General features: G+C 34.6%; 1 pseudogene; it reads right to left on the reverse strand.

Annotated features, from left to right (window-relative positions):
• Positions 1-2,412: 2,412 nt before the first annotated feature.
• Positions 2,413-2,976, reverse strand: LOC123800430 (metallothionein-2 pseudogene; annotated as a pseudogene).
• Between the last annotated feature and the right edge of the window lie 6,552 nt (positions 2,977-9,528).

Below are 9,528 nucleotides of genomic sequence, written 5' to 3' on the forward strand. Positions count from 1 at the left end.
AATATGTAGCTTTGTTTTTACCTTTGGCCTTAGGATTTTATGTGAGAATTTAAAAAAATCTGTTGGTTTCTTTGTTGTTGTTGTTATTGTTAATTTGTCATTCATTACATTTTGGACAAAGATTACTGTCAATACTCTAGTATTATATCTGCTTTCTGTGTATTTTTCCTATTTGTAATGAACAATACCCATCCTTTTGACAATATTTTGTTGATAATTTCTTTAAAAGTCACAAATGTGTGTGTGTGTGCATGTGTTAAATACAGGACCAAATTAATTAGAAATGAGTACTTTTATATGAGAAACGCTGCCTGGTAGGCTGAAACAACATCTTCAGGGGGGGAAAAAAAAAGCTCAAGGGCTGGATTATCAAATGTAGCAGCTCAGTGGTTCAATTCATACCTGACAGGCTTCAAAGACTCTCTATGCAAATTGATCTCCCAGCTGCAAGGGTAATTAACATGGGTTTGTTGCAAGGATCTGTTCTTCTATCCATTCTTCTTCATGATTATTTTAGTAGCTTAACAATTGTCTGTAACTACTTAATCCACTCTTAGAGCACATATAAAATTACCTTACTCTTGCGTGTAAAGTAAGACTTCTACCCTCTTCAAAATGCATGCTGCCTACTTGATATGCTAAATTGGGCACACCAGGTGGAGGTGCAGGAAAACTGGATGCAGGCAATTCGGTCCTTTTACATTCAGATACTTACTTGAACAGATCCCTTTTGATCTTCTTGGTGTTGCACGCTTTTTAGTAGATTTGCTATTAATATTTCTTCTTGGTTCATTAGCAATGAAGTAAGTGTGTGTGTGTGTGTGTGTGTGTGTGTGTGTGTGGCGATGGGGATTAGGGGAGGAGCATTCAGGTCGTGGATGAGACCTTCAAACATAACTAAGCTTCTCTCTAGCCAAAGAAAGTCACAGAAGTCCTTAGTAATGCTGTATATGATTGGGTCACTAAGAATCATGTTCACTGTTTTCCATAGACTCATCAAAGTTCCTTATGGGCTTACAGGATCTTATTCAAAGGGCATGTTCACACAATGTTATCCATTCAGCTCTTGAATAGGGACATCTCTGTGAAAAGGATTTGCAATAGCTCAGTACTTCAACAGCAACAGAAATAGCTCTGCTGATTATATGTTTTACAAACAACAGAGTTGTCCAAGTTGGGTTTGTTAACTAAAATCTAATAAAAAAGAAATAAATTATACAGAGTTTATCTCAGTATTGCAACTATTTAGAAATGGAACAATTTAAACATCAGTGGCTTGCTTCAACTATCCTGCGTTCTCCTTCATGTATCACTGATACATAGAGTATCCCATTGCATGAATCTCCCGTGGTTTATTATTTTTTTTACTCTTAATGAAGATTTAAGTTATTTCCATTATTTTTTCCTTATTTCGAATAAGGCTTTTATGTCTCCTTGTACATATTTGTGAGATTTTTCGCTAGGTTTAAACTGCTAGGTTGATAGAAATGTGTTTTCAACTTTGCCAGATATTGTCAATTACTCCCTAAATGGTTAAACATATGTACACTACCACCAACTGTGAGAATTCTCACCATTTCTTGGTACTGACTGATGTTTAAAATGTTGCCAATATGATTACCTATGAAATAATATCTTGTTGATTTAATTCTTATTTTCTTGATTACTGAGGTGGTTGAGCATCTGTTCAACATTTATTGGTTTTGTAAGATTTCTCTTCTGTAAATTGTTCTATGTGTCATTTGCCCTATTTTGAATGAGTTGCTTTCATATTTGTTTGCATTAATTTCTATACTGGATACCTATCCATTTTGGTCTGTAAATTGTATTTTTATGTTTTAAGTGTCTTTTAATGTGAAACAATTTTCATTTTTATTGTTGGCAAATTTGTTCATGTTTTCCTTTATGATTTTTACTTCAGGGGAGTTGATTAAAAATTCCTTCTATACCACATTGTGATATATTTTCTTCAGTATCTTCTAAAAGTTTCAAGTTTTACTTTCTAGAATTTTTTTTCAGTTGATTTTTGTGCATGGTGTAAGGTATACTTTTTTTTCCTGCTATCATACCACTTGTCCCAGTACCATTTACTGAATGATCCATTCTAATCTGCTGCAGTTTATCTCATTATAAACCAAGTCTACTTTCTTCCTGGAAGAATATTCTCATTGTTTTATTAATCCTTAGTTCCTTCTATTACATAAATCTTTATTACTACATATATTATTACCCCTGATAGTCTATTGTTATCTCCACTCTGTCCTCTACTTACACATTTTTTTGGTAGGGGGTGTCTAGATGAGTTTATCCTCATTCAAATATTTCAGAGAAACTGGAATATAGCAACTGGGTACAGAAACTGCAGGTTTTACATGTTGATCTATTTACATCTGGAACAGGCTCTCCTCCACATCAGGCACAGCCACTGCAATTGTCCAGTGTCTCTTTGCAGATGCAGCCCTGGGCACACTTGGTACAGCCCGTGGGGCAACAGGAACAGTGACTTTTCTTGCAGGAGGTGCATTTGCAGGAGGCGACACAGTGCAGAAACCACCGGTGGAGTAGGAGCAGTTGGGGTCTATTTCGAGTCAAGGGGAGGATGGAGGTCCAAAACAGGTGACACAGGGAGATATTGGTGTGGCCTGGAGGTATGGTCTCATCTTATTGTATCTTAAGATTTCAATGGTTTGTTTTTGTGCTTGTTTGTTTATGGACCTGGGAACATTAAGACGCATCTCAAACATTTCCTTTCCATCGAACTTATCCTTATATAAATGGTACTGGAAAGGCAATGGGATTTGGAGAATCAACCCAAGGGGGATTTAAGTTGGTACATTAAGATTGAGATTAATGGGATATAAAATGGCTTACAATCAGTTTCATGTCTTTATAGGAGTAACTTCCAATTGTACTGCTACTGGCCATGGTGTCAACCTACTTACTATTGAGATCCAAAGGTCCAGGTTCATAGCTCATACTGTAATATGGATGTTTCCTTTTGCAACTGGTCTAGGGCCATGGCAGCAGGAGAAAGAAATGATGTTTATAATCACAGAGCAAGAAAGTGATCTGCTGGAAATTCTTACCATCATCAGATGAGTAAAATTATAATTGTTTCTCCAGAACACTTAAGATGAAGTGCTCTTCTGCTTGTAGTATATACATATACTTGAAGAAAGCAATTATAAATACACCAAATTTTTTTCTTTTAGGAATCACACAAATTAATAAATTTCTGTGTTCTAATACATAAATCATGGTGAGATTATAGTATGTTTGTGTGAGAAAGATGGGTGTTTAATGTCTCCCAATGTATTAGATTATATTTTAGCATATATAACATATCTTGTTGAAGTCGGGCAAATCTGGAGTAGCCACCATCACAACCAACTGGCCTGAAGGTAACTATTGCCAGTGACCAAAATTTCACATATATGTATTAATGAGTCAATGCAGCAAAAAAGCAATATGATCGTATATTTCTGTTCAACATAGTGGTAATTTCAAAATGTCTTTAAATGCCCTTGTGTATACCTTAATTTTGATTAAATTTGTATATATATATTTGAAAATTACTGATCATACCAAAATTCAAGTGTAACAGAAGGCCAAAAATTCACCCCTCAAAATAAAACTTATAACTTTGAAATGTCAAAAATGTTTCTTATTTTGGTTGCTAATTATCCATAACAAGTTTGGAAACTGAAAGAAACATTTCTCAACTGTCAATTATTTTTTAAAAATTCATCAACATTATTAGAAGAAAGATTAATTTGTCCTTATATACTCTCTATAGAAAATTATATCAAGAATTATTAGACAAGGAGGCAAAGAATGTGAAGCTAAAACATGGAGAAAAAAAGTATTACAGATATGTATTAGACAGCTAATTGTAAAACCACTATGGTATTTTATGTATGATATACTTCATAACTTGGACTCATTTCACATTCTAAATTTTCACTTTCATACCTAAATTTTTATTTTTTTTAAAATTACTTAAAGATCTTCTCTTTTGAAAAAAATAACTCAAATATACAGAAAGTTATATGTAGAGCACAAAGAATTTATTTTTCTTGGACCATTTTTGCTGATATTAAAGCTACAGTATTCCTAAATACCTTGGTGTATATTTACTATATAAGAAGATATTCTTCTATATAGTCACTATGCAATGATCAAAATCAGGGGAGTTAACATTAGTGCATTAGTACTGTTAAATCTTCAAACTTCCTTCAGTTTTCCTTATTGTCCCAGTAATGACCTTTACAACAAAAGAATTCAGTTCAGGATCACATGTTTCATTTATTTGTCACGTGTCCTTCAATCTCCTTCAATCTGGATCAGTTGTTCATTTAAAAAAAATGATGATGATGATGATGATGATTTTTTGCTTTCAGGATCTTGACACTTTTGAAATTTATAGGCTATTCACTTTGTAGAATGTCCCTCAATTTGGTTTGCCTGATGTTTTTGTAGTTAGATTATGGTTAGGAGTTCTTGGCTTCAATGTTAACAGTTGTAATACTGTTCTCATTGAATCCTGTCCTGTGGACCCAATATGCTTTGTCTCATTATTGATATTACTATTAATCACTTATGTTGGCACTTGCCAGAGTCCATCACTAGAAAGTTAATTTTTTTCCTCTGTAATTAATAAGTACTTTTCAAGGAGTTAATTTAAGACTCCTTCCCAATCAATATTTCAACTTATTAATTATTTCATTTGTACCTACATTGACTCATGATCTTCTATTTTATATGACTGGTTATATTCATTATTATTAGTTATTTTGATGCATAAATTGTCCAATTTTAGACCAGTGAGAGCTTCTTTTCACTAATTTCTTTGTACCTTTTCTGAGTCCTCATTATTCTTTCAGCATTTGTTTCCTTTCTTTTACAATAAGTTATTCCAGACAAATTTCCTGTTCTTCCTGCTTCAGCCCTGGACCAGTTATTTCTTTAAAAAGCCTCGATTCTCATAGTAGAAGAAAGTATTTAGAGACCAAGACCTTTGCAAGAGGTATGCTCATTATTTTGATATATACCCACACTCTTTGTGCATGGCTACTTACCTTTCTCAGCTCTACCTAATACTTTTAGATTAAATTATTTAAGGAAGGCAGGTAAGAGGATATGAAGAAGAGGAGCTACCAGTTTGAATTTTTTTCTTAAAAATTTTCTCCTAAATTGTATAATCTTCAGGACCTTTTCCCCAAAATCCATCTGTACTAGCATACCATATAAATTATTACATTTACTGTTTCTTGTCTGTTTTTCCTCAGTAACATATAACTTCCAAGAGGACAAGGATTATTATCTTTTTTTGTTCACTAATTTATTCCAAATTCTTAAAATTTCTTGGCACATAACAGGTATTCAATAATTATTTGCTGAATAAATGAAAAAGTGGACTCATTTGATTTTATTTCTTCAGGATCTATTCTCTAAGTTAGTCTCTCTCTCTCTCTCTCTCATCATGAGTTTTCTCTCTGTATTTAAGGTGTATGTGTTTTGAGATATTTCTTATACTTGGTATTCCAGATAGTTACTCTGATTAGAATTAGTGGCATATTTAAATATAGAATATATATACATATATATTTTAAAGTTTGTTTGTTTATGTAAGTAATCTCTACACTGAATGGGGCTCAAATTCATGACCCTGAGATCAAGAGTCTCATGCTCTTCTGACTGAATCAGCCAGGCACCCAAATGTAAAATATAGTTGGAAAATGATAATATCATTCCAGAATTGTGTTATCATTTTTTAGTGTATTTTTTTAAATTGCCATCTAACTTAAGAGCCACTACTATTCGCAAAGTGACACATGAACCCTCAAAAAGTGCCTTTTAAATTTTAGTGAAAAAGAGACTTCCTACAGGTGGGTTCAGTTCCATAAGTATATGTGTTGGCTAGCAGGAAGTGGTTTTTCTGTTAATTAAAAAGTTGCTCTTCCCTCTGGGTATGTGCAGTCCCTAAGAAGGTGCATGGCTTAACAACTACATTGGGATGAAATTTCAGGTCCTGTATGCTCTACTGGCTAAATGTCTTGTGTAGTGCACAATCTAAATAATTTTACACAATGGTTCCATGCTTCTGTTCCAACAACTCTAATTTTCTAAGCATGGACTTGGTCTCTTCTGATCTTTTTTCCTATTTATAAGTGCTGTGCCTCTGGGAATGGGTTGTTATTTTTCTCTGTTTGCTCATTGGAAAACGGGTCTAGCTTACTGTGTTTTTCAAGTGGCTTAATCCTGTGACTATGAAAAGGTACAATAGTCTCGATCTTGTGGGGTGGAGATACAGCTGAAGACAGAATGTCAGTTCTCGTGAGAGCCACCAGGAAGTACTGCCAGTGCTCCCAGGTCTCCTTGCCCTCTTTCAGCTTCAGGTACTATGTGGGTTCAGCCCATCTCACTGGGTCCAGGGATGTTAAGTGATGCTGACTTTCTGTACCAGATACACATGTACATCTCTCAGCATCAAGCTCCTTTAAATAATTTCCTGGATTCTGATCCTAACTTCATGTTTTCTCCTGCTGATATCCTGGGTGTGTTCCAGACTACAATAAAGAAAGCCTTGTACAAGTTATCCCTGCTGAAGCTCCTATAGTGTCTAAATTCTCACTGATATCCAAGAATCTTCTGCTTCAACAGACATTTAACTAAAGAATAGTATATATTGCAGATGGGAATGGAGTATTAGGGGAGGCAAATGTTGGAAAACAATCCCAAATGCCAGATCTTAGAAGTGTAGCCAATAAGTATATTTCTCACTCATATGAAAATTCACTGTGGTCCACTGGGGCTGTGGGGAGTACTGTGCTATGCAGTCATTTAGAAACCTGTGATCCTTGTGACAACCACAATGTGGAAGATAAAAAGAGTGGTGGGTTGTGTAAAGGATTTTTATGCCAATCTGGAAGTCACATGCATGATATTGACTTATATTCCATTGGTCAGAGCTTACTTATATGTTTTCAGCCTAACTCCAAATGAGCTAGGAATGTAGTATTTCTGTCAATCCAGTAATAAAATTAATTAGATTAGTGAATGCATAGCACATTCTGCACACATTCTGTCACATTCTGCAAACCATCTTGGAACCATATCCTTTTCCCCCCCCTCACACATGGTTTTTAATAATGGGATAGAAAATAATTAGAGATGTGTTAGATATATTATGGGTAGATTGGAGAATATTGCAATATTACATGTGAAATGTTGAAGCCTAAACTAGAGAAGTTATGGTCTGAATAAAGTTGAGGGTAAGATAAGGTAAGTTTTACATAGGTTTAGAGAGAAGTTGGAAGCTTTTTGGGGATCAGGAGCCAAATAAGAGAGAGAAGTGACGTGACTGTAAAGTTTACTGATGGGTAGATTAGGGGTGCCATAAACTGAAATAAAAAACACAAAAAAAAGAGTAGACTTCAGATGGGAGATTATGAACTCCATTTTGGATATAACAGACTTGAATTTCCAGAAGGACTACAGAAGATGATGTCCAGAAGGTACTTAGAAATGTACTTAGAAGAAGAATAAGGCCTTGGATTTAATTGGTCATTTGCATAATCACGAGAGCTTAATTCATATAATTTTTAAGGGAAATAATATAAAAGTTAATAAAGAAGTTAAAGGTGGTAATTTCGAGAGATCCATGGAGAAGGCAAAGGAAGAGGGATTAGAGAGAAAGGAAAGCATTTGCTTCTTTCTGATGAAAAAGGGATACCTCAGTAGTCTATGACAATGGAAAGAGAGGTAAAGAAAAGCAAGATGTTAATTTTCTTGTGATGGAAAGTGATTTGTTCAAGATTAGGAAAAAAATCTTCAATCTTGATTGACTTGGTGTTTTTACTTCTTTTCTGCTGAACAGATCTTTGCTATCTTATTTTCAACAGTTTTATAAGATTCTCAGAAAAATTTGCATTACTCAGTTGGACAAGGACCCTTATTTTATTATAAAATTATTTTCAACTTATACCTTAAAAAAGGATCACTGGATTTATCTGATCCAATGATCTGGTCTTAATTTTGCACCTAACTATCTTATGCTAGGCAAATGGCAACACATAAACAGTAAATTATTTGAGAAGAAAGCCCATCTAAAAATGGAGGATTAAAGGTAATTGGACATGTAGAAATATTACCTTGTAGTCTATAGTTAACCACAAGATAAATTAATTATGATATACTAGTGTTTCAGAATTAATATAGTAGTTAGGAAGCATTATTAGGATTATAATATCCGTTCATTCAGGAAGCATTTTTTGAAAATTTGTTTTGTTCTGATCATTGTTCTAGAACCTGTAGATAGATAGGCAGATAAGATACAGACTACAAGCAAATAGTTCTAATCCAGCAGGGAAATCAATCCATATATGAATAATTAATTTGCAGTATAATATATGCTTGTAAAAATATGTCAAAGTGCTGGAGGAGCTGAGCACTAATTTATCCCCTCAACATATTGAGGTTATTTAGTTTGGAACAAAGATATACAGGTGCCCCATGGTTTTATTTTGCCATCACTGCTAGTGAATAGCAGGAAAGGCTTCTTCTATGATACCACCAGCAGTTTAATGTCTATTGTTTATATAAAAATATTAGACTGAACCAGAGGGTGACATTTAGGAATGTGGTTAAAAATTTTAGCCAAAGGGGACTGAGGCATAGCCTCACCCACTGTGGAGAGTGTCTTCCAACACCATCTGAACAGAAGGGCTGGCAAAAACACCTGAAAGCTGTGTGGCCCAATAGCACTCAAGCTGAGAGGGACAGAAAGAGCCAATAGTTTGCAGAGCAAAGACAGTGGCCTTGTTTGGCCAGGGAACTTGGGGTGTGGGTTGAGCTGAGTTAAGACAACAAACAAAGAGCTTTACTGGTTTTAGTGCTGTTTCTCCTGCTGTGCCCAGGAAAAGAATCTGATTCACGGTCTTGCTCATTGCTGAATACAGTCTTCAGCCTGTTCAACCAGAGTACCTAAGCAGAACACATGGGAAGCTGCATGGCCCAACAAATTTGGTAAACTCTTAGCTAGAATAACCAAGGAAAAAAGAGAAAGGATCCAAATAACAAAATAATAAATGAAAAAGGAGAAATAACAACTGATACCACAGAAATTTACAGGATCATAAAAGGCTATTATGAACAACTGTATGCTAACAAACAGCATTTGAGAAGAATTAGAAGAACTCTTAGAAAAATACAACTTATCAAGACTGAATCAGGAAGAAATACAAAATCTGAATAGATGAATTGTTAGTAAGGAGATTGAATCAGTAATCAAAAATGACCCAATGAAGAAAGCCTCAGGACCAATAGCATCATTGGTGAATTTTACCAAACGTTTAAAGAAAAATTAACATCAGTCCTTCTCCAGCTCTTCCAAAAAAATCAAAGAGGAGGAAACACTCCCAAGCTCATTTTATAAGGTTAGCCTTATTCTGATACTAAAACCAGAAAAAAATACTACCAAAAAAGAAAACTATAGGTGAATATCCCTAATGACTGTAGCTACAAAAA

This window comes from Ursus americanus, chromosome 11, assembly GCF_024610735.1.
Source record: "Ursus americanus isolate L20-20 chromosome 11, mUrsAme1.1.p, whole genome shotgun sequence".
Lineage (NCBI taxonomy): Eukaryota > Metazoa > Chordata > Mammalia > Carnivora > Ursidae > Ursus > Ursus americanus.